Source organism: Paroedura picta, chromosome 3 (assembly GCF_049243985.1).
Source record: "Paroedura picta isolate Pp20150507F chromosome 3, Ppicta_v3.0, whole genome shotgun sequence".
Lineage (NCBI taxonomy): Eukaryota > Metazoa > Chordata > Lepidosauria > Squamata > Gekkonidae > Paroedura > Paroedura picta.
In genome coordinates, this window is record NC_135371.1 from 164,760,600 (window position 1) to 164,784,985 (window position 24,386).

General features: G+C 46.0%; 1 protein-coding gene across 6 annotated transcripts in view; it reads right to left on the minus strand.

Moving 5' to 3' along the window:
- LRP1 (LDL receptor related protein 1) overlaps window positions 1-24,386 on the minus strand; it is a 423,359-nt gene that overhangs the window by 338,426 nt on the left and 60,547 nt on the right. The window lies entirely within an intron of this gene.

The window sequence follows — 24,386 nt, forward strand, 5'->3', positions numbered from 1 at the left end:
ACAAAATAAAATGGGTTTAATGCTGCTGAAAAATGAGAAGAGTTGGGAAGCAGGTGAACAACTCTAGGCAGTTAATTCCACAGCCTGTGCAGCAGCCATAGGGAAAAACCTGTCTCTCTCTCCGTGGCAGCAGGAGCCATAGCAGGTAATTAGGGCTCGTTCTTAGGAGGGAAGCAAAGCTGGTCAGCAGCTTAGGGCAACTCTCTCTGTGTCTCGCTCTGCCTCCCTCACAGCAGGAGTGATAGGAGGGAATGAGGGCTCATGTTTGGTCTGGCAGGGCTCTGTGTGTCTCTCTCTGTCTCTGGCACATCTGAGAGGAACGTGGCTAATGTCCAGGGAGGGAGGGCGGGAGCTGTAGGGGCAGGGCCAATTCCAACTTGGACAGCTGGACACGTTCCACCCCCCCCCCCCCCGGCTGTTTCACAGACATATAGAGGAACCATGGATAAGGATTTTTTGTTTTATGTTGTAAACTGCCCCAAGCCGGTATCTGAGAGGGGCGGTTATATAAATCCAACAGTAACCTATTTCATTTCAGAATTATTTATTTTTTTGTTGGGGTGGGGGGAGGAGAATGTACCACTGTTGTTTTTTTACTATGTATAAGACAAGATTTTAAAATAGGTTAAAAATCAGAATTTGAACATGCCCAACACTTAAAATAATTAAAACCCCAATTATTTTCAAAAAGGGAAATCTTACAATTGTGATAAATAAACCAGAAGGATGTGTCCTACTCTGTTGTGTTAGAAAATACATTTCCCCACCCTTGGAAAGTACAGAGAAGATTATCCTGAAAAAAACCATTATGCTGGTCAAGTGATGGTTTGAACCAACATAGACCCAAAAGTTTAAAGGCCAAGCCATTCCCCTGATTTTATTATTATTATTATTATTTAATTTTTAGACCGCCCTTCTCCCAATAGGTCTCAGGGCGGTTTACAACATAAATAGTTAAAACACAATAAAATCCCCATAAAAACCCCAATTAAATGTTACATATAACATATAGCGGCGGTGGTCACAATTCTGATCTTAGTTCAGCCTGGTGGAGAGAATAATGTTCAGAAGAGGGTGGCACCAATACAATACATCTAACCATGATCTCGATGTTAGAGATCTCAATATTGGAGGGGATCCTCTGATGGATTAGTGGGAGAGCTGCCCTGGTCTCAACCATATGCCTGGCGGAAGACCTCCGTCTTACAGGCCCTGCGGAAAGCTGGTAGATCCTGCAGGGCCCTTAGCTCTTCTGGGAGCTCATTCCACCAGGTTGGGGCCAGGACTGAAAAGGCCCTGGCCCGGGTCGAAGCCAGGCGAACATCCCGTGGGCCCGGGACAACCAGTAAATTCATATCCGCAGAGCGGAGTGCCCTGCGGGGGGCATAAGCAACCAAGCGGTCCCGCAGGTACTGGAATTAGCATTGGAATTCAAAGGTTTACTTCCTCTGTACATGGAGGCGCCCTTGACTCTTCATGGCCAGTAGCCATTGGTGGACCTCTCCGCCATGATAAACATCCTTTTAAAGCCACGCATGCCTGCAGTCATCACCACTACATCCACTAGCAGCAAATTCTGCAGTTTAATTATTCATTCAGTACGGAAGTCTCTCCTCTCTCACCTTATTTCTCCACAATTCAATAGCAGAAACTACAATGGGATGGAATCCCATTTCATCCGGTGACTTCAAATAAAATACCATATTTGCCGGCGTATAAGACGACTGGGCGTATAAGACAACTCCCCAACATTTCCACTCAGAATATAGAGTTTTTTACATTACATTACAGTACCTGTCATTGTCATCATTGTACGGCCGCAGTGCGACCGCAGAGCCTCCGGCCTGCCCCTGCATCTCCCTGTGACCGGCACTAGTGCGCAAGTGAGCATGTGCGCCATGCTGGATACTGCGCGATACTGGATGGTATGTAGAATGAGGTGGGCGGGCATCAGGAGGCCACTATGGGCAGCCATGTCTATCCCAACTGAAGTGCACCCGGCGTATAGGACGACCCCCCCCCCCACTTGGAGGCATGTTTTTAAGGGGGGGAAAGTAGTCTTATACACCAGCAAATACTGTAAATAAACCACTATGCTTATAGTATATATGGCCCAGGCTAGTCCAAATCTGTTAGATCTTGGAAGCTAAGCAGGGTCAGCCCTGGTTAATACTTACATGGGAGACCACCAAGGAAGTTCTGGGCTGGCACACAGAGGCAGGCAAAGGTAAACCTCCTCTAAATATCTTGTGCCTTGGAAGTCCACGAAGGCTTGCCATAAGTCAGTTGTGACATAACAGCACGAAGGAGTTCTAATTGTACTGCAGCCACCTCCAGAACTGAATGGGGCTCTTAAGTGTCCCCTCCCACATCAATACCTTTCAATAAAGCCCCATGACACTACTGCCATGTTCTACCAACTGGTTCTTTTTGAGAAATAATCAATAAATACCATTATGTGTAGCATATTTTGCAGCTGCATTTCCTCCATGTTTTCTTACTACAGCTGCATCCAAGGACAGGCCTTGCTTGCCTTCTGAAATCTGATGTCTGTGCTCGGATGCAGCTGTAGTAAGAAAACATGGAGGAAATGCAGCTGCCAAAAAAAAAAAGCTACACAAATTTTGCAATTCCATCTGAATTCATCTGAAGCCCAGTCAAGGAGCTCTAATTGCACTGCAGCCACCTCCAGAACCGGACTGGGTGTCTTAAGTGTCCCCTCCCACATCTTTCAATAAAGCCCCACGACACCACCTGCCATGTTCTACCGAGCGGTTCTTTCTGAGAAATAATCAATAACCCTTTTAGCAAGAAGAAGGCCGTCAACTTTGGATTGCTACTTGCAGGGGCTCTGCCCAGAGGGCAGACAGGAACCAAGGATAACATATCCAGGCCTTTTAGATTCACGCCAGCTTCATTAATTAACTCAGCACAAGTGCACAGTGGGTCCATTTCACACTGCGCCAGTCCAAACCACTCTTCCCGTGCTTTATGACACTTCTGAAGGCCCACAATTGTGTTTTTGCTGGAGCCCAGCTGTCAATTAAATGGGAAGACCAGTTGCAAGCCAGACAGGGCTATTTGTCCTGCAGACAAGATAACCAGACTGACACCACACACCCCACCACCCAGCCCAATGTTTCTATCACAGTGTGGAGGTAATGCAGCTGCAAGACAGCGCAGCTCAAGTCACAAGGGAACCAGCCTTTTGACAAGGCTCATCTTTCCTTCCCCATTTCTTCCCCTCACACCTCTACCTCATTACGGAGAACTCCGGACTGACAGCAATTGAGCGGAACTGAATATTAACAGCATAACACGGCCTGTTCTAAAAGCCTGGGTAGAATAATAAATATTCTAATTGGGGGGGGGGGGATCCAAGAGACATATTTGGATGCTTTTCATTAGTGTGGAAGCCTCTCCATTCATATTGTTTACCACCTTATAGCCCCCATTATTGCATCACATGAGTGCATTTAAATATTAGACCACTGAAGAAGACCCCAAGGGGAGTTGAAGCGCGTTTGGTTGTCATTTATCTATGTGTCAAAAGGTTTCGGATTTGTGCAATAGTGTGATGCAGATGTATTGAAGGAGGCTGGTTCTGTGAAGGTGCAAAGGGGTGGCAGGCTGCAGTGGATGAGCGAGAGGGTTGTGAGTGTCCTTGCATAGTGCAACGGGTTGGACTAGATGACCCAGGAGGTCCCTTCCAACTCTATGATTCTATGAAATAAATATTTGCATTTTAATATTTAATATTTATTCGCTGCTGCTTCACCTTTTAGGTTCCTAGCTTGTGTTTAGCAAGAAACACACTGAACGCACTAAGTCCCTGCTTCTCGGGGTTTTGTCATGGCTGGTGATTGTGCAGGTCTCTCAGATGATGAACGGCATAAGCCATGCCTGGTGCCTTCCCCTGCATTGCTGACTCCCGAGCAATGCTTAGAGGGAGATCTACCCTGAGTGCCAGGCCGGTATGTTGCTCTTGGCACATGTGACGGAAGTTACCCACGATACCATCCTGTTCCCTGAAATCTTTGTTGGTTCTTTCAGCATCTTGATCAAAGGTGCCCTCCTTGTAAGTCCGGGGCTTTCTCCCACTTAGCAAATGTTCTGATCTTGGAATTTTCTTTCTATACAACATGAACGATGAAATTCTCCCCATTCTTCAAAATACCACCCTTGTAGAAACCCTCTCTGAGCCTGAGTGTATTCTCATGTGTCTCATGAATACAACCATCATCTCCCACCCATAACCATCATCTCCCATCCACCCGAAGTCTGTCTGCCAGCATACTTGTATCTTCACAGTACACAGGTAGACTTTGTTGATTTTTCCCCAGCATTTGGCCTCAAAAAAGGCTGCCTACTCCTGGAACAGGCTCTATTCAATTTGACGTTGTGCCCGGTCATTCTCAACATTCTGCCGTTCACGCCATCTCAGGAAACCCCCCCCCCCCATGTAAACTGTTTCCCAGCAATCTCTGCCCATGCTTTTCCACGATGATAGCCCTAGTCCCTTCACAAAAATAATGCCAAATACAAATTACAAACTGGATGAGTACAAGACCTACTCTTGGCTAGTGCAAATGGTACGTGCCTTGTCCAAATTCATTAGACTGGAATGTGCCTAAAACTCATCTAAACTAGGGCATGGATTCCTAGTTACAGCATAATCATAAGCAGATTTGCTCCAGTTGAAACTCATTAAAATCAATGGAGTAATTCTACATCGAATTGTCACTGAGCTAAGCCAGGGAGGGCCTGACCGGAATGGTCCGGGCTAGCCTGAGCTTGTCACAACTCAGAAGCTAAGCAGGGCTGGCCCTGGTTGGTACTTGGATCAAAAGCCACCAAGGACGTCTGGGGTTATTATGCGGAAGCAGGAAGTGTTAACCACCTCTGTTCATCTCATTTGCCTTGAAAATTCTATAGCAAGCTTTCTCAACCAGGTTTTTGTGAAACTCAGCTGTTTCTTGACAGCACTGTGGTGGGAGTTAATGTTTATTAACTTGTTAATTTTTTTTTGATAATATGACCATATGTGGTCATGCTAAACCACACACCCCTCCTAAACTGGCCGAAGATGGGCCTGAAGGCGGTAGGGAGGGGCCCAGGTGAGCACGTACACAGCTATGCTTCCCAGATTCTGGGGTTTCCCAAAGCATGAAGAATGTTTCAGGGGCTTCTCAATGGTTAAAAAACAAAAAGTCGAGAAAGGCTGCTCCACAGCACTGGTCACCAACCTTTTTCAGACCGGGGACCGGTCTGCGGGGGGGGGGGCACCGGCAGGCGCGAATGCACCCGCAGACATGCCTCCCTCCTCCCCCCCCCCCCGTGGCGCTTGCAGAGCCAGGAGCAATCAGCCGGCAAAGCAGCCGATTTGCTCAAGCCTAGGCTTCCAGCGCAGCGAGCACCGCAGGGGGGGAGGGAGGCACGGCCACTGGTGAGCTGGCACCCGCACTCCCTGGGGACCACCCCCACGCAGGGAACCCCCTGCCCACCCGCCTCAGTCCCCGCCGAGTCCCTGGCTGCCCTACAGGCCTCGGAGCAGGACCTCCGGGTCCCCAACGCAGGGAAGCTTCCCCTGCCTGCTCCCCTCCTCACCGAGTCCCCGGCTTCCCTGTGGGCCTCAGAGCAGGCCCGCCATGTCTCCGAGGCCCACTGGGCACCCTCCCCCGCTCCCCCTCCCCGCCGAACTTCAGGCAGTCGGGTAATGGGCCAATCAAAAGTAGCGTTGTACCTTCCGACTGGCCCCTCACCCAAATGGGTGGAATTCTTGTCAGTCCGGGTGAGGGGCCAATAGGTCTAGGGAAAACACCGGAAATGAAGCTGCCAGCTGAGTATGAGTGAAAAATCCTATGGAATAAAAGCTGTTTTTGTTTTTTTCTTAAATCTAGAGCACATGTTTTCCTGGGACTTCTAAGACAAGGGTTCTCAACGTATCACTGTTAGGAAGTAGAAGTAATCTAAGAAGGATGCAGGGTTTTCAAAACAAGAACACTCCCCCCATAGTCATTACTAAGTGTGACATGCCTTCCCTATCGATCTTCGACTTTTGGAATGCTAACATTACCTCTGGAGACTCATTTGTCTCCTAATTTCCACCCCGCCCTCCAATTCCTCTATCCTGCCAGCAAGTAACTTTAATGTGCTACTTCGATTCATTTTTAAAATTTTATTTATTTATAATTGGATTTATATCCCGCCATTCCCGGAAGGCTCATAGCGACTAACAATAAAAGAATCTTCCAATAAAAAACTCATACAATAAAAATCAATACAACAGAGGCGACGGACTAAAATACCCTCCAAAACCCACTCTCAGAAGATGTATAATGCCTTGGGAGGGGGGTATAGTGAGTGGTGTAGATCAGGGGTACTCAACCTGTGGTCCTCCAGATGTCCGTGGACTACAATTCCCATGAGCCCCTGCCAGCAAATGCTGGCAGGGTCTCATGGGCATTGTAGTCTACGGACATCTGGAGGACCACAGGTTGACTACCCCTGGTGTAGATCTTAGGCACCCCGGGGGAACCCAGATCTTATCTGCTCTGGCCTTAACCGAAGACCTGGTGGAAGAGCTCCGTTTTACAGGTCCTGCAGAACTGGACAAACCAGGGATTATCCACCATGTTTCTGCCTCTCCCCAATGTATTTCATAGTAATAAAGTGGGGAGGGGGGATTCCCAATAGTATTATTCCAATACTATTCCAGTACTAATGGATTTGTGTGTATTTGTATTTTTAAAGCCATGGCAATATACATTTACACCCAACAATCCTGCCAAAACGTTTATCTCCTTGAAACTTACTGCAAATGATAAATATCGTAACAGAATGACTGTAAACATATAAACTGACGGCCTTGGGGAAATGTAGGCTTTTTGTTTCTCTCATGGTTGGGATCCGGCTACTTTGATAAGAGTGAAATTTGTGAGAGGAAAAAGTCTCCTCAGCCTCAACTACGAGGTGAGGAAAAAACACAGAACAGAAATAGAAATTGTCTCCAAGAGACCTGAGAGAGTAGCGCCCCTCCTCGTTGTCATGTGATCGTTTTGGCGGGAAAGTGCTAGAGGGAGGAGGGGTGCCCCAGCCTACTAGAAAGCTCTGGACATCTTTTCCGCAGCTGGCCAGTACACATACAGTCCCTAACATGTACATGCAAAGAAGCCACGACAATGAACTGCTGTTCTAGAAGATTCAAATGAGTAGCTATGTTGATCTGAAGTAGCACAATAAAATCAGAGTCCAGTAGCACCTTTAAGACCAACAAAGATTTATTCAGGGCGTGAGCCTTCGAGTGCAAGCACTCCAAAAACTCAGTGCTTGCACTCAGAAGATCACACCTTGAATAAAATCTTTGTTGGTCTTAAAGGTGCTACTGGACTCTGATTTTAATGTTCTAGAAGATGTACAAGATTACAGCAGCCAAAGTATCTTGAAGAAGAAGGGTTCATTTTTATAACCCGCTTTTCACTACCAGAAAGAGTCTCAAAGCAGCTTACAATTGCCTTTCCTTCTTTTCCCCACAACAGACAACGCGTGAAGGTGGGAGAGCTCTGACAGAACTGCTGTGTGAGAACAGCACTATCAGTACTATGTCTAGGTGAAGGTCACTCAGCTGGCTGCATGTGGAGGAGTGGGGAATCAAACCCAACTCGCCAGGTTAAAAACTACCACTCTTAATCACTAATCCCTAAACAGTTCCTGTAGTATATGATGACAGTCAATTTGCAGCTGACTCATGACAAACCCCTGAAGGGTTTTCAAGACAACCCTGGGGTTTCTTGGCCGTCTCCCATTCAAGGACTAACCAGGTCCCATCCTGTTTAGTTTCTGACAGACAAGATTAAACTAGTCTGGGCCATCCCAGTACTAACCAAGTACTAACTATACCATCCAAGTACTAACCAAGATACTGCTTAGCTTCCCAAATCTGATGAGATCAAGTTAGTCTGAGCCATACAGGTCAGAGCAACATATCAAAATACCTAAAATAAATAAATAAATAAATAAGCCAGGTGCAAAAATTTCCAAAGTTTGTTTCAAAATAATTATGCACACAGATAGTTCCTTGGGTTGGCACCAGAAAACTATGCCAAAGACAGCATCTCTCCAACGGCATCTCTCATAGCAAGATCTTAAATTATAGAGGCATTAGTGGCCATCTGACTTCCAACAGGACGCAAATTCAGATGCTCACATGCGCCAAGCTCTAGAGGGGAAAATTCCAGCCCAGTGGTGTCTGCCTTACTCTTTCTCCAAATGGACCTTGAGAAAGAAAGCTTATGAAACTGTGGCTGTCTTGACAGTGCAGGACGAGAGGCTGGGAGGAAGGATTCAATGATGTGGCGAGCACTGACGCGATGCCTAGCCAAAAGGGATTCCATAAGCGACCATACATTTTATGGCTCATTTGCAAATTAAACACAAGAAGGAAAGCTAAAGGCATTTGCTTGAGTAACTGAGGGTCCATTGGACTTGACTGCGGAGTAGCACTTGACAAGATGCTCGCTTCCAGTCCTCCCAACCCTCTCCAAAAATCTAAAAATAAAATAATTAAGAAGTCAGAATTTGTTTTAAGCTACCCATTATTCCTGAACAGGCATAGGAGAGCCATCCTGGTGTAGTGGTTAGGAGTGCTAGTCAACAACCACAAGAAGTCCCCGCAGTACCCTAGACAGAGAGCCTATGGCCAATTGATACTAAAATATTAACAATAGTAATATGAGGAAAGGCGATAGGATTTTGCCACCTTTGATACTAGAAACTGTTTTTGGAGGATTGGCGGTTTCTCAGTGGAATAGGCCTCCTCAGGAGGTGGTGGGTTCTCCATCTTTGGAAATTTTTAAACAGAAGCTGGAGAGCCATCTGACGGAGGGGCTGGTTCCGTGAGGGTTCAACGGGGTGGCAAGTGACAGTGGATGTGGTTGTCCTGCATAGTGCAGTGGATTGGACTAGATGACCCAGGAGGCCCCTTTCATCTCTATGATTCTATGATTCTAGTTCATGCAGCAATGATTGAAAGCAGAGGCTGTTGAAATATGTTTATGTTTCCAAGGAGGAAATAAATTCTGGTAGGTGAAGCAACAGTTTGGAACGGAGAGTGCAGGAGCCTTAACCTGCAACATGATTTCTCATTTAGAAGTTAGAGAACTATAGATGTTTAGAGCAAAGGATCGCGCGGCAAAAGGAGTGTAGCCAGGAGATCTAAGGATTGTCTGGCAGCCAGGCAAGGGGCAGTTTGGAAGTGGTTTGCCTTTTCCTGCCACCACGACATGACCCCTAGTGTTCCTTGGAGGAACTACCACCCAAATCCTTGAGGGTCTCCCATCCAAATTCTGACCAGGGTGAACCCTGCTTTGCTTCTGAAATCATGCACTACAGGAGAGACCTAAACAGTCCCTGTGAATCTAAGGCGGTTGTACCCCCCCCCCCCTCTTGCTGTGCTATCTTTACAAATTGCCTGGACTATCCAGCTCTGGGGAGAACAAAGGATTACTTACTAGAAGAGAAAATCAAAGCAAAGCCAAATGGAATCTGGACCGCCGTAGTGACGCGCCTGCCTCACAGTAGCTATCCTACACAGAGTAACACCCTTGCAAACTCACAGATTTCCATGGACTTCCACTGATGTTAACTCCGCTTAGGATTGCATCATGAAGTTTTTCACACTGAATTTAAATAGATTCCAGTGAAAAATGGCAGCAGAGAATACTAGATTCTATTCCTGGCTCTTGTTATACCAATAAGAGGGACAGTAAAACACAAAAAAGAGGCAAAACTCAAGCTGGTACTAAATGAGGAAACATAAAAATATTAACACCCAATGTGTTTCCATAAGGATCTTCCTCAGGGTATAGGGAAACAGGGTCTCTGATGACTTCGAGTTAATTGCAAAACAGCAAGGCAGCTAGCACTGCAATCCTTAACAGAGTCTGGGCCTTATAAACCCAACCACTATAATAGATTAGGACGGGTTAAACTTTGCTCAGGGCTGCATTGTAGGAGAGAGAGTGATCACCAGAAAATCTCCAGCTGAAATCTGACTTCTGCCATTAAACCTCATGGCTGTAGGCAAACTGTGAAGCCACAGTCTTCCCTGTCTTCAGAGCTAATCATGGTGATCTCTTTTGTTATAAGAATTATGGAGGGTTTTATATTCATAAAGTCACAGCCAGCTTATAGCAACCTTGAAAGGCAGCCTTGCTCAATTTTTTTTTTAGCCACTGAGAAACCCCTGAAACATAATTCAGGCGTCAAGAAACCCCAGCAGTGGTGCAATTATGCAGAATATTGTCGGTTAGCATAGCTGTGTCCACAACCCTTCCCTTCCTGCCCCTTCCAGGTCCATCATTGGCCATCTGTGGGAGAGGGGGGAAAGGTCAACATGACCATATATGGTCATATCACCTGATAAATGTTTAGCAAAATTAAAAAAATATATATCAAAAAATTAATTAACTCCTAACCCATTCAGGAAACCTTCCAGGATCATCATGAAACCCCAGGGCTGTCATAAAACCCCAGGGAGAAAGCCTGCTATAAGTTCTTCAAGGCAAGGTTCTGAGGTGGCTTGCCATTGCTTGCCTCTGCGCAGCAAGGGGGGACTTTCAAAATGGTCTCCCGTCCAAGTACTAACAAGGGCTGACACTGTTTGGCAACCACAATCTGACAAGAACAAGTCACGGTATTACTGAGCTGGTACATAAGAAGTTCTTTTAAATACTCTAAAACAGTGGTCCGCAACCTTTCTAAGGCTGGGTAGGGCGATCCGGCGGCCGTGCATGCCATGTATGCGCGGCAGGTCCACGCATGCATGTTTGCACCATGCGCGGCTGCAAACACGCATGTGCGGCACTCCACCCATGCACAAAACTGGTGCGCATGCACGTTTGTGACCGCACATGGTTCAAATGCTGGCGGCCCTGCTTCCCTCTCCCCCCACAAAAAGAAGCTTGCCGGGCCGCAAGCTAATCGGCCTATTTTGCAGCCGATTTGTTTGCGGCCTGGGAAGTTTCTCACTGCGAGGGGGGCAGGGGGGAGCCCCGGCCTGGTGGTTGGGGACCACCACTCTAAAACATATAATATTATTTTATTATTTAACCAAGATACTTTTTACGGGAGATTTTTCTCTTTAGCCCAAGCTCTTAAAAGAAAAGATATGAAGAAATCCCTTCCTTCCTTGACAGAAAACCACCCCCAAATTTAGTCGAGACAGAAATACAATTTCTATTGGCCCCAGATTCCAAAATGAGTGAGCTTGTTACATTTATACGACTTATTTCATTTTGAAATCTTCTAATGCCACCTCTCCAAAGAATCTCCTTGAGGTACTTTGCCAAGTAAAATGTCACAAAATCATCATCAATTGTAAAAGTCGCTAATCATTTAAAAACAGCAAGGATGTAAAAACACCAGAAAAAGAGTCTCATAAAATGTTCTCGGGCTAAAAACGCATTGTAAAACTAATTTGAAAACTAATTTGTAAAACTAGCATAATTTAAGTTTGTGCCTAGAGCCTGAAAGGGTGTTGGGCAGGTGTCAGGCAAGCCCTCAAAGAGAAGGGCATTCAAGCGGCAAGGTGCCACCACGGAAAAAGCCCTGTCTCTGTTCACCATCCACCTCACCTCTCAAAAAGAACAGGGCTTGTGAGGAGGACCTTAACTAGCACTGAATTTCTTGTATGTATGTCTATAAAGCGTACTTAAATCTCATCTGACTTATGGTGACCCTGTAGGCCAAGGGTAGTCAAACTGCGTCCCTCCGGGTGTCCATGGACTACAATTCCCATGGGCCCCTGCCAGCTTTTGCTGGCAGGGGCTCATGGGAATTGTAGTCCATGGACATCCGGAGGGCCGCAGTTTGACTACCCCTGCTGTAGGCTTTCAAGACAAGAGATGTTCAAAAGCGGCTTAACATTTCCTGCCGCTCTGTAGTAATCCTTGAAATTCCTTGGTGCTTTACAGACCCTACTTAGCTTCCAAGATCTTGCAAAATCAAGCTAGCCTAGGCCATCCAGGTCAGGTCACTACACTGTTTAGTCTTCAGGGAGAAATCTTGTCCTTCTACCTAAACTTGAGGGCTCATGCTTTTTGTTTTCCCCCCCCCCATTCCCTTTGTGCCTTTCTGTAGTACCATCCAACTGAGAGACAAAGCAAAGATAACACAGCTATTCGTGGACTTATCTACAAAGCTGATACAGAAGCTTCTTTTCTACTCAAACCTAAGAGCTCAAGGCAAGTTATAATCAGGGCTTTGTGGGAACCAAAAGCTTAACCCCTCTTTGAGTACTGAGCTTTCAGTGCCAGATCTGGATAAAATAACACAGACAAGAGTACCTTTGAATATATCAAAAGGTTGCTGGATATTTTCCTCATCACCAGGTTAACTACGGCAATATTTTGGCTTCGGTGCCTCCCACTTGAGACCAGTCAAGTATACTAGTTATAATGCTACATTTTCTAACCTTCAGAACAATTATGTAGGCTGGTTGAAGAGATAATGACTATTGATCAAGGCTACTTGTTAGATTCACGTCCCAGATGGGAGATCAAAGCCCCCAAATCTCCTCTGATTTCAAACCCACTGTCCTTAAACTGCCTCCTAGCACAAATACTAGCAATAACCATGTGCCACTGGGCAGGAGTAGTCAACCTGTGGTCCTCCAGATGAACGAATGAACAAATGAATGAACAAACGAATGAACCAGATGATCTAAGCCAGGGGTAGTCAACCTGTGGTCCTCCAGATGTCCATGGACTACAATTCCCATGAGCCCCTGCCAGCACTTGCTGGCAGGGGCTCATGGGAATTGTAGTCCATGAACATCTGGAGGACCACAGGTTGACTACCCCTGCCACTGGGGACTGTTTGGGTTGTTTCCACACAGGGCTGGCCAGATTAGAAGTCCCGAACTCCTAACCACTACACCAAGCTGGCTCTCTTACGGTTTTATGACTACAATTCCTCATTCTGGTAAATCTAGCCTGTCTTTCCATGCTGTGCAATGTGGGTTCCAGCCCTTAGGGCAGGGAGGGGCGTGAAGCACTAAAACAAATGAAATAATTGCCATGTTGCTCTCTCTGCTGTCTTGATCTGGCAATCTCACAGTCAGCAACTATCGCAGGAGAGGACTGGGCCACAGAAAAGATCACCATGCCCCGTCTCCCCAGGCTTTATCAGACAGGGCCGCCAGCACTTTACTACAGCAGTAGGAAACAACGTTTATCGTATCGGCAGTTAAAAAGCCAACCCACACACACAACACACTTTACTGCACCAGCATCCCATTATTTATGGCTCACAGTCCAGACACAGATTAAACTTCCTCCAGGGACGTGCCTGCATCATGCAATAAAGCAATTTCAACGCTGTGGATTAATAGGCAATTCATCTCCCAGCAGCTGAGTCACTGGGCAGGGCTCACGGATGCAGTCAGATATAGCTGATGCCGGCCATTGGGAAAACATTTGATTAATTGGAGGGTGGGGATGCAGAGCAAACCCACAGCAGGCGGCTGATTACAGGACCGAGGGGGCAAGAGACAGACCTCGACCCGCCAGCCAGACTCCTTGCCTTAAAAATCCCATTTAGGATTGGGGGGGAGGGGAGGGTGATGTTCTAAAGCCCCTGAAAAGACAGAATCCTTGGAGTATCACAGACATAGAGACTAGGGAGGGATGGAGGAAAAAAGGAAGGATTTTCTATGAAGATCTGCCAAAAGCTAACTTTTCAACTGGCATTCCATTCCCTTCATTCAGGCATTTGACAGCTATTGATAATGGGCAGCGACAGGACTATCCTCTTCTTCAGGAGAAGCTCTCAGTCCAGCTTTTCTCAACTTTTTTACCATTGAGAAACCTCTGAGACGTTCTTCAGGCTTAGAGAATCCCCAAATTGTGGAGAATATCGTTGGGAAGCATAGATGTACACCCACCCACCCGGGGGCCTCCCCTTCCCACCCTCTCCTGGCTCTTCACTGGCCATTTTGGGAGGGGTGAATGTGCTGACATGACCATATATGGCCATATCACCCGATAAAATGTTTAGCAAATGTTTAAAAAAAATGCTTTGGGCTGATCCTGCGTTGAGCAGGGGGTTGGACTAGATGGCCTGTATGGCCCCTAACAACTCTATGATTCTGTGATTCTATGATTCTACTAAAAAATAATTAACTCTCACTCTTTCAGGAAGCCCTTCCAGGGTCATCAAGAAACCCCAGGGTTTCATGAACCCCTGATTGAGAAAGCCTGCCTCATTCTATCAGTTTACTACGCCTTGTTTTCCATCTTTCCAGAAAAGGGGAGGGAGGGAAATAGCCAAGGAAATGCTATCCTTCTAAAATGCTCCAGGGAAACAAAACAGGCTATCACTGGGCTGAGCCCCTCCCAAATTAACAGCCTCTTTCAGGCAGGAGTTTACATCCCAACCAGATTTTGAAAGCTACACCTATATTCAAGCTGGGCTAGAAACCAGCTGTGTTCCACTTGAATAATAGGAAGAGAGATATCTTTTCTCCCTCCCCCCCCGCCCCCCACGTCAACAATACCTGACTGGTACCTGCAGACTGAATAAAATATCTCTGCTCTACAGACAACCAGCGGGGGTGGGGATGGGGAAGCGATTCCAGACAAAAACAACAAACATGATTTCTCCCGCACACACACAAGTGCTACAATCATCGTAGAGAGCTAATCGCACATCATCAAGTCCCTGCGGACAGCCTACGGCAGGGAAACGGTGGCAGCAGACATCTAACAGCAGCATACTCACAAAGCAAGGGCATGCCTCTCCTTTCCTCACCAAGCAACGGCAGCTCCCACCACAGACATGGTTCCTGAGGCCTCTTTGCTTTCTGTCCTTCAGGGCTGCAAGAGTTTGTACAGATTTTCCTCTCAAAAGGGTGCGTTGAGACTCTACACTGGAGTTGGGTTTCTCTGGCTGCAGAGTTGGGCTTGGAGTTCTCCAGGATTACAACCCTGGACTACATGCAGGGGTGGCCAGACTGTGTCTCTCCAGATGTCCATGGACTACAATTCCCATGAGCCACCAGGCTTATGGTCAAGGCTTGTGGTCCCCTAGGGCTCATGGGAATTGAAGTCCATGGGCATCTGGAGAGCATCAGTTTGGCCACCCCTGAACTACAAGGATCAGTTCCCCTAGAAGTTTTTCTCCTACCCCACATCCCCAATACTGGACTGGTACCCGCAGACCAAATAAACAAAACATCTCTTCCAGACAAATACAGGGTGGGGTGAGGAAGAGATTCCAGGATAAAATGGCGGCTTGGGAAGAGGGACTGGATGGCATAATACCCCTGGCTGAGGCCCCCTCCCCAAAGTTTCCACTTCTTTCCCACACACAATCCCCTAATCTCCAGAAATTTCTCAAACTAGAGCTAGCAACCCTACATGACTGGAAAGGGCACCATTTTCAATAGAGAGTGTGCAGATAAGTGTGTGGTTAGTGAAAATGCAGATCCAGACAAGAGGTGTAGAATAGGATCCTTTGTGGATCCAATTCCTCAACAAAGAGGCCAATCATACGGCTGCCTCTTTCTTACGCCGGACTATGGCCATTCCCAACTCTATCGTTGCAGATCAGCTCCTGGTATTCTTGGAGGAAATTTCAGCACTCGATCCATACCAGTCAGACTTCCGTCCTAGCCATGGGCTGGAGACAGTATTGTTTGCCCTGTTAGATTATCTTCGACGCCAGCTGGATAGGGTTGGGTCGGCTATCCTTGTGTTGTTATATCTGTCACATTTGATGTGGTCAACCATGAGTTGTTAACCCATCGCCTCAACGTTGCAGGGTTGCATGGGACAGTCTTTCAATGGCTCGTCTCCTTTCTCCAAAAAAGGACACAAAGGGTTGCAGTGGGGTAAGACATGCCCCACCCCTTCTGACTCCCCTGTGGGGTCCCATAATGGGCAGTTCTCTCCCTCACACTCTTTAACATCTAAGGAGGGTATCTACTGTAGGAAGGGTTTGGGGGATGGAATTGCTGCCATCTATTTGTATGCGTTTTAAGAGTTGGGGTTTCTATATTTTTATTATGAGGATATCTTATAGTAACCTGCTACTCCTGGTCAACTGGCTTGTAATATAAATTTAATGATAATAATGATATTTGTGTATGTATATGTATACATTCCACATACATATTATAAAATCACAGCTAGAATCATAATAAAAAATTCAGTTTCTTGCTTATTCAGTTTCTTGCTCAGGACTCACCTGAGCTACTCACTCTTCCTGCAAGTCGAAGAAACACAAGAGCTTGCAGGCCCTATAGAAATGGTGCAGAGGGAAGCCCATATTTTCAAGTTACAGAAACCTCACCTAATCCTCAACCCTTTCCAAGAATCAGCAGCAGGAATCCCTTCTGCTGGGAGGTACAATGAGATAAGCTACAACTGGCAGTGAAGCAGCCACCAAAAATGTTAAATATATGTTTGGTGTCCCTATTATTTAAAAAAATGAACTCTCTCTCTCTCTCTCTCTTTTTAAAGACCTGCATCTGGCAGTAAAAATGACTTGGCAGGCTTGCTAAACAGGCTTGCTAGGGCAAGGATGTATTCCCAAAGTGGAGAAGGTTTACTTAAAAAAAACTCACAAAAAACCTGTATTCGGTTCTACGGACTTACATTGGCTCTGCCAGTCATCTAAAACAAGGCCTCAACTCCATGAAATGGTCAGCTAAATGCAGAATGCCATCTGCAGTCTTCTCCTAGGATAATCTGTATCAGAAAGGAAACTGTGGTTTGGTCCATATGCGTAGCACATCCAGGGGCTAAGGACAAGGCAGATTACTGAAGCGTAGAAAAATTGCATGTATGCGGGAGAGGTTGTGGTTCAGCCAAAAATATTCCATTTGGCAAGCAGAAGACCCAAGGTTCAACCCCCGGCTTCTCCAGTTAGTAGAACCAGGCAGCAGGTGGTATGAAAGACCTCTCCCTGAGAATCAGGTCCATTATCACTTGCAGCTGTTTGGAGGTGGGGCATGAGAGGGGAAAATGTTGCCGATGCTCTGACACCACTTCCAGGTGAAGGTTCAGAAGTGATGTCCCTCTCCCTCCAACGAACGCTCCAGGAATCCCCAAAATACTATGGTAAATTCTATAAAGGTTTGGTCAATTCCTAGAACACATCATGCCTTTGCCCAGAAGTGATGCAGAAACATCAGTGATGCTATCTCCCCCTCAACCATTTTCTATCCACTGTTCACCAGAATGAGGGAAGCCAACAGAGAGTAGGAGCTCCCATGCCCTTTAGCAGACAGCTGGTGATCCTAACCTCAGGACTCTACCTCTTCATTCTACTACATGGATGCCAGGCCTAAGAACTTAACTCAGAAGATAAACCATTCCAGAGCCATTCAGCATTCAAAGTCAGCCACCCAATCACAGAATGTCTTCTCCACTGGGGTCAACAGCACAGCCACACAACTACAGCTAACAACTACCTTTTTGTTAGGCTGCATATATGTTCCCTGGCACAATCTGACAGGACTACTGTTAAAACTACCAGAATACAGCTTTGAGGCCTGAAAGAAGGATCAAGAACTGACCCTCAGATCAGATGAATCTTCAAGACCAAGGGAGGAGAGAAGCTGGTCTCCATGACCATATGAGAACAACAGGCCCTGCTTTGTCCTTCTGAAGTAGAACAAGAGTTGGTTCTTATATGCTGTTTTTCTCTACCCGAAGAAGTCTCAAAGCGGCTTTCCTCTCCCCACAACAGACACCCTGTGAGGTGGGTGTGGCTGAGAGAGCCCTGAGATTACTGAAGAAGAAGAGTTGGTTCTTATATTCCACTTTTCTCTACCCGAAGGAGTCTCCAAGTGGCTTCCAATCACCTTCCCTTTCCTCTCCCCCCAACAGACACCCTGTGAGGGAGGTGTGGCTGAGAGAGCCCTGAGATTACTGAAGAAGAAGAGTTGGTTCTTATATTCCACTTTTCTCTACCCGAAGGAGTCTCAAAGCGGCTTTCCTCTCCCCACAACAGACACCCTGTGAGGTGGGTGTGGCTGAGAGAGCCCTGAGATTACTGAAGAAGAAGAGTTGGTTCTTATATTCCACTTTTCTCTACCCGAAGGAGTCTCCAAGTGGCTTCCAATCACCTTCCCTTTCCTCTCCCCCCAACAGACACCCTGTGAGGGAGGTGTGGCTGAGAGAGCCCTGAGATTACTGAAGAAGAAGAGTTGGTTCTTATATTCCACTTTTCTCTACCCGAAGGAGTCTCAAAGCGGCTTACAATTGCCTTCCCTTATAGCTACTTTACTTTAAAAAGTGGCACCTTACTTCCAGAACCTTATCTTTGCCTGGCAGCTTTCGGCTTTCCACAGGGTCTGCAAAACGGAGCTCTTCCGCCAGGTCTATGGTTGAGGCCAGACCGGCAAGGAAGATCTGACGTCCCACCCCCACCCCAGTGTTTTAATGGGGGTTTTAATGAGGGTTTTAATGAGGGTTTTATTGTAGACGAATTTGTAACCCGCCACGAGCCAGAAATGAGAATGACGGGCAATAAGTATTATAATAATACTAATACTAATACTAATACTAATACTAATACTAATACTAATAATAATAATAATAATAATAATAATAATAATAAATACTTTTGAGTTTTCAGGCACCAAGCAAAGACTATATTATGCTTTCAGGAATTGGGGAAGGGAAGAAGAAGAGAAGGTTCTTATACGCTCCTTTTCTCCACTTTAAGAGCATCTCAAAGTAGCTTACAATCGCCTTCCCTTCCTCTCCCTACAACAGGCACCTTGTGAGGAAGGTGAGGATTCAAAGAGAAATGTGACTGGCCCAAGGTCACCCCCAGCAGGCTTCCTGTGGAGGAGGAGTGGAGAATCAAGCCCGGTTCTCCAGATAAGGGTCCACTGCTCTTAACCACTATACCAGGCTGGAGCCCAGCATGAGGTGAGTGGTGCAGGGAGAATGAATCGTCCTCTTGCCCTCATCACTGGCATAGTACATTAATGCTACTAGTTGCCATCTTATTGCTGGATTGATTTTATATGCCCAATTTTAGCAACAGCTTTCATGCACACTGCCTCAGAAATATCTGGTGGCAGCCAGCATGAACATTTTTACAAGTAAATAACATACCTGGTGGAATGAGCTCCCGGAAGAGCTGAGGGCCCTGCATGAATTGTCAGCTTTCCGCAGGGCCTGCAAGCTCTTCCGCCAGGCGTATGGTTGAGGCCAGGGCAGACTCCCGGTGCTTCCATCAAGGACCCCTTCCCAAAGTCTACTAGAGTATATTAGATCTGCACCAACTCACTCCTAGTGGAAGAGGACTCGGCCTCCATCAGAACGAAGTGAGATGGGATAGATTATTGAAATATTTTGTGACCACTTGCTTGTTACTGTAAATTGGGATTTTATGGGGGGGTTATTGTATTTTAATATTTTATTCTGTGAACCGCCGCGGGTTCTTAGGAAATGCGGCGGTATACAAATTGAAATAATAAATAAATAAATGTGCCACCTCTAGACTATCAAGCGATCCCCATAAGTAGCCTACACTGGATATATTTCTAAAGTTGCTTAATCCACAACTTGAAGTTTGTACTTTGGGCATGAGATTGCGCTGCCTGCCCACAACTCCTGCGGAAAACATGCGCATCTCCCACAGTTCTGGTTTGTTTTTCATTTCTGAACCGACACCGTTCCTTTCTTCCTTTAAAAGGTTACAAATCGAGAAGGAATGTGGAGCGGAAATGTCTTTGTAATTCATCCCCAAAAGAACACAGTGCTCTACTCCCTCCACCCCCAAGAGAGCATGAATCCTGATAAAGCTCTCTTCTAGAGGTACGCGGCCCTTTTCTTTCTCTCCCCCGTCTGCTTCACATTTACTGATACACAGTCTTCCACACAAAGCTGGGACGTTACTCAAGCTTTGTGTTTACTAAATGAAGTAGTGGGTTGAAGTCCGTAGCTAAAAGGATGCTAAGCGAACCAGCCATCTCCTTCTCTAACGCATTAACTCTTATGGCTTCCTTTTACCACCCTAAGAAACACATGGGTAGGGTTTCAGTAAATATGCATAAAGCTATCTCCTTTTCCTATTTCACTCCTCATTGAAGCTAGATAAGACAGATGTTGTTATTCCTATTTTACCAAGGGACGAGTTGAAACAGAGAGAGATCTTTAATGGACTTGTTGGCTAAGAAGGGAACTTGCTGTGGCAGAAGAGAACAATACATCTCAATTCCTTCGGGACAAGCTCATAAGGACTCCCGAATGCTGCTTCTTTCTTCAAAGGGAAGATGAGAACATCGAAAGTTATCAGGACCGTGTCCCCAATTTGCACATAAAGAGAGAAAGAGATGTGTTCATACTTGAAAATTCTACGCATGTGTACATGAGCTAGTGAAGTGCAGTGGTTAGAGCAAGGAAACCTCACTAACCTAGATCTGGCTGCAGTGTCTCAATCTAGCCCACCTTCCCACAGCTATGAGGAAATGAGAACCACATAAGCCATTATGAGCTCACAGGATGGGAAGGATAAAAATGTGGCAGACGGATTGAAAGGTTGACAAATAGATTCTCAACCAATTTCATGGACATGAAGCGAGTTTTTTTACTGGCGGGGCGCTGGCAAGCTTGCTGCTGCATTCTGGCTCCAAGCAATAAAAATGTGGATATTTATTTTATTAAATACTTAAATTATACCTTTCCATCCCCCCACACCCAGTGGTGACTCAAAGGGGGTAAGATTGTTCTCCTCGCCTTTATTTTATTCTCAGGAACATGTCGTTGCTCAGGATGTGATGTCCATATCTCTGCTAACTGACCTAGGCTATAACCAATGAGAGATGGCATTGAGAACCTGTGGCAGGCTTTGTATGGTAATGAGCACCAAAATAAAAGTGGTATGCTAACACATGCCCCTTCCAATCTAATTTAGATTTCAACTTCACGGTGGGCAACCAGTGACTCATAGCACTCTTTGTAAACTCAGCAGAACAAGAAGAAGAGCTGGGTTATTTATACCCTACTTTTCACTTCCTGAAGGAGCCCCAAAGTGGCCTACAGATGCCATTCATCTCCCCACAGCAGACACCCTGTGAGGTAGATGGGACTGGGAAAGCACTAAGACAGTGATTCTCAACCTGGGGGTTGGGACCCCTTTGGGGGTCACAGGGCAAGCAGCAGGGCAAGCAGCTTGGCTAGAGGGGCGCCATCCACACAACAGCCTTGTGGGGTAGATCAAGCTAGAGCGTTTGTCTGTCTGGAGCAGCGGAAAAGAGTGAGATCGGCATAGTGGGACAAGAGACAGAACTGAACTGAGAAACCCCGGGGGAAAAAACAATTTATATACAATTATGAACAATGAATCTTCACAATTTGTCAGTTTCGGTTTAATTTCTGAGAAAGGACACCTGCATAATTTTATGGTGGGGGGTCACCACAACATGTGGTATTAAAGGGTCGCAGCATTAGGAAGGTTGAGAACCACTGCTCTAAGAGAACTGCTCCCACCAGAAGAAATCAGAATGAGAAATAATTGTATAACCCCATAAATCTAATTACTGGAGCTCTACTATCCATTATTAATTGCAACTACTGGTCTTTGCATTGTTTTATATTTATTCATTTATTAATTATATTTATTGAGCGCTGCCGTTGGTCCAGCTGGCTCGCTGCAGTTTATAACAGTAAGAATAAGTAAAATACAATAAAATCCCCACATTTCCATATAAATTTCCCACAAAGTCATAGTCCCAGCCCCCAACAAATTCTTTGCTGTTTTATTAGTTTATAATTTTTGTACACATTTTATGATGCAATATGCCTAGGGGAAGCACGGATATTAAATAAACAAACAATAAACCCAACAGGCCACCAAATATTTGCTGTGGCTTGATGACAAAAGAAAGGACAGACCTTACAATATTTTCCACATTTCAATGCTTGTATTTTGTGAACCTGTAGTGAAAAATACCGGGAATTCGGGGTAGTCACTGAGAATGCCCCTCTTCACAACCTTGCTGACAGAAGTAGACAGAATCTTTAAGATGACTTCTGAAATATAATGGAATACATACAATCGCTACAGCCTGGGCAAATGTTTATACCCAAATTTCTAAACAAAGGCCCAAAGCAGCACACAAAATGCGACTCAAGCACTTCAACTTTGGGCATGCCCAAGGAGCACCTTCAAAGTCCTTCAACAGGTACCTCCCAATAGTTAAGCCCTGCCACTGCTGATCCGGCTCTGCCATTTCATCTGGATCAGCCGAGATCTGACTATTGCCATAATACCCATCACAGTGCAAATATGAAGATGCTGAGTCAATCTACTTGACGCCCACAAATCATTCCATTTGGAAGCATCCCAAGATAGGAAGTTGACTAGTGTGGGATACAAGACCTGGATCATCAAGCTACGTGACTAAGCTCTACAACTCGTCTCCGTGGGATGCCACAAACTGCACTTAAAAACCACAAGGTCCAGTTTAGGAAGCATGCATCCATTAGCAGGAACTAGTCAAGATGCCAAGAAAGGCTACTCCAATGCTTACGCTATACTTAGAGCAGTAAAGAGAAACAGTCTACTTCAAAAAAGGTTATTCTGGAACCTTGGGTTTGTTTTCTTCTACAATCAACACACATTTCAATGACTGCCCACGTTTTCCCCTTCATGGAAACTCAGCCAGAGGACACCAAATTCTCCCACAGTCCTTTGCAAGCTGACATTCCATTTATATGTTCAGAAGCCACCGAAATAGAGAACTGCTTCAGAGAGAAATTGGCCCTGCTCCTTTTCAATGAGCCATTGCAAAGTTTACAGTTAATGAAAACGAGGCCTCAGTGCCTCTAAACAGATGAAACTGGAGGTGCTGTTGGATCACTGAAATGCTAGTACAGTTTTCCCTGAAATAATTCACGTTGACCATGGCCAATTAAATGAAACCATGATAGATGGCTCATTAGACCAGACCCAGTGTCCTACTAAGCTCATGGATTTCAGTGGCATGTCTCTGATTGGGACTGCACTGATGAACTCCTGTCTAGATCTGAGACTAACATTTGTTATTAATTTTTTATCAGTGTCTTCCTTAAATTCCTTTCTCTCCCCCTCTGTCTATGTTTCTCCGTTCTAAATGGAACCTTAACAAACAAATATAGGCAATGCAGGAGATACTACTGATGTGTCTCACAGAGAAGGTTGCAAGCCCCCTGCTGTCTCTGATGCACTAGGAAGACCAACAGGTCACCTTTGGGTGTTTCCTATCCTGATCTCATCACAGAATCATAGAGTTGGAAGGGACCTCATGGGTCATCTAGTCCAACCCCCTACCCTCTGCAGGACACTCACAACCCTATCGCTCATCCACTATCACCTGCCACCCCCTTGAACCTTCACGGAATCAGCCTCTTCGTCAGATAGCTAACCAGCCTCTTTAAAATTTTCCAAAGATGGAGAACCCACCACCTCCCAAGGAAGCCTGTTCCACTGAGAAACCGTTCTAACCATCAGGAACTTCTTCCGGATGTTTAGACGGAATTTAGAATCATAAAATCATAGAGTTGGAAAAGACCTCCTAGGTCAGCTAGGCCAACCCCTTACACTATGCAGGACACTCACTAAGATCTCATCAGATCTTAGAAGCTAAGCCCGGTCAACCCTAGCTGGTGTTTGGATGAGAGACCACCAAGGAATATCGGGGTCATAAAAGAGCTCTGCGCTCCACCACCACCAACCGGCTAATGGTCCCTGGCCCTAAAGAAGTCCGCTTGGTCTCGACCAGGGCCAGAGCATTCTCTGTCCTGGCCCCCACCTGGTGGAACGAGCTCCCGGAGGAGATCAGGGCCCTGACGGAGCTTAAACAGTTCCACAGGGCCTGCAAAAGGGAGCTCCTCCGCCAGGCATTTGGTTGAGACCAGGCACAACCAACAGCGAATGAAGGGCCCCCGCTCCCCCCCCCGCTCCTCCCCCTCCCCCCTCTCCCCCCCCCTTCCTCCCAGAACTCCACCAGAGCGCTCTGGACCTGTTGTGGTATTGCACCGTTCCATCGTTATATTATTTTATTATATTGTTATACTGTTACGTTATGTTATATGGTTACAACCACTGTTATTAATTACTGTATGCTTTAACGAAGACTGTTTCATGTATCGTTGACTAGTTTTAATGTAAACCGCCCTGAGCCTTCGGGGAGGGCGGTATATAAATCTAAATAAATAAATAAATAAAATGATGCAGGGGCAGGCCCTGGCAAACGACTTCTGGGTGTCTCTTGCTTTGAGTACCAATCAGCTGTGACATGACGGCAAAAAAGAGGGGGGGGGAGCACAAGCTCCTAGAGCTCCCAGTTAAGTGGTCAAGCTGCTAGATTGCAATGCTATTTAACA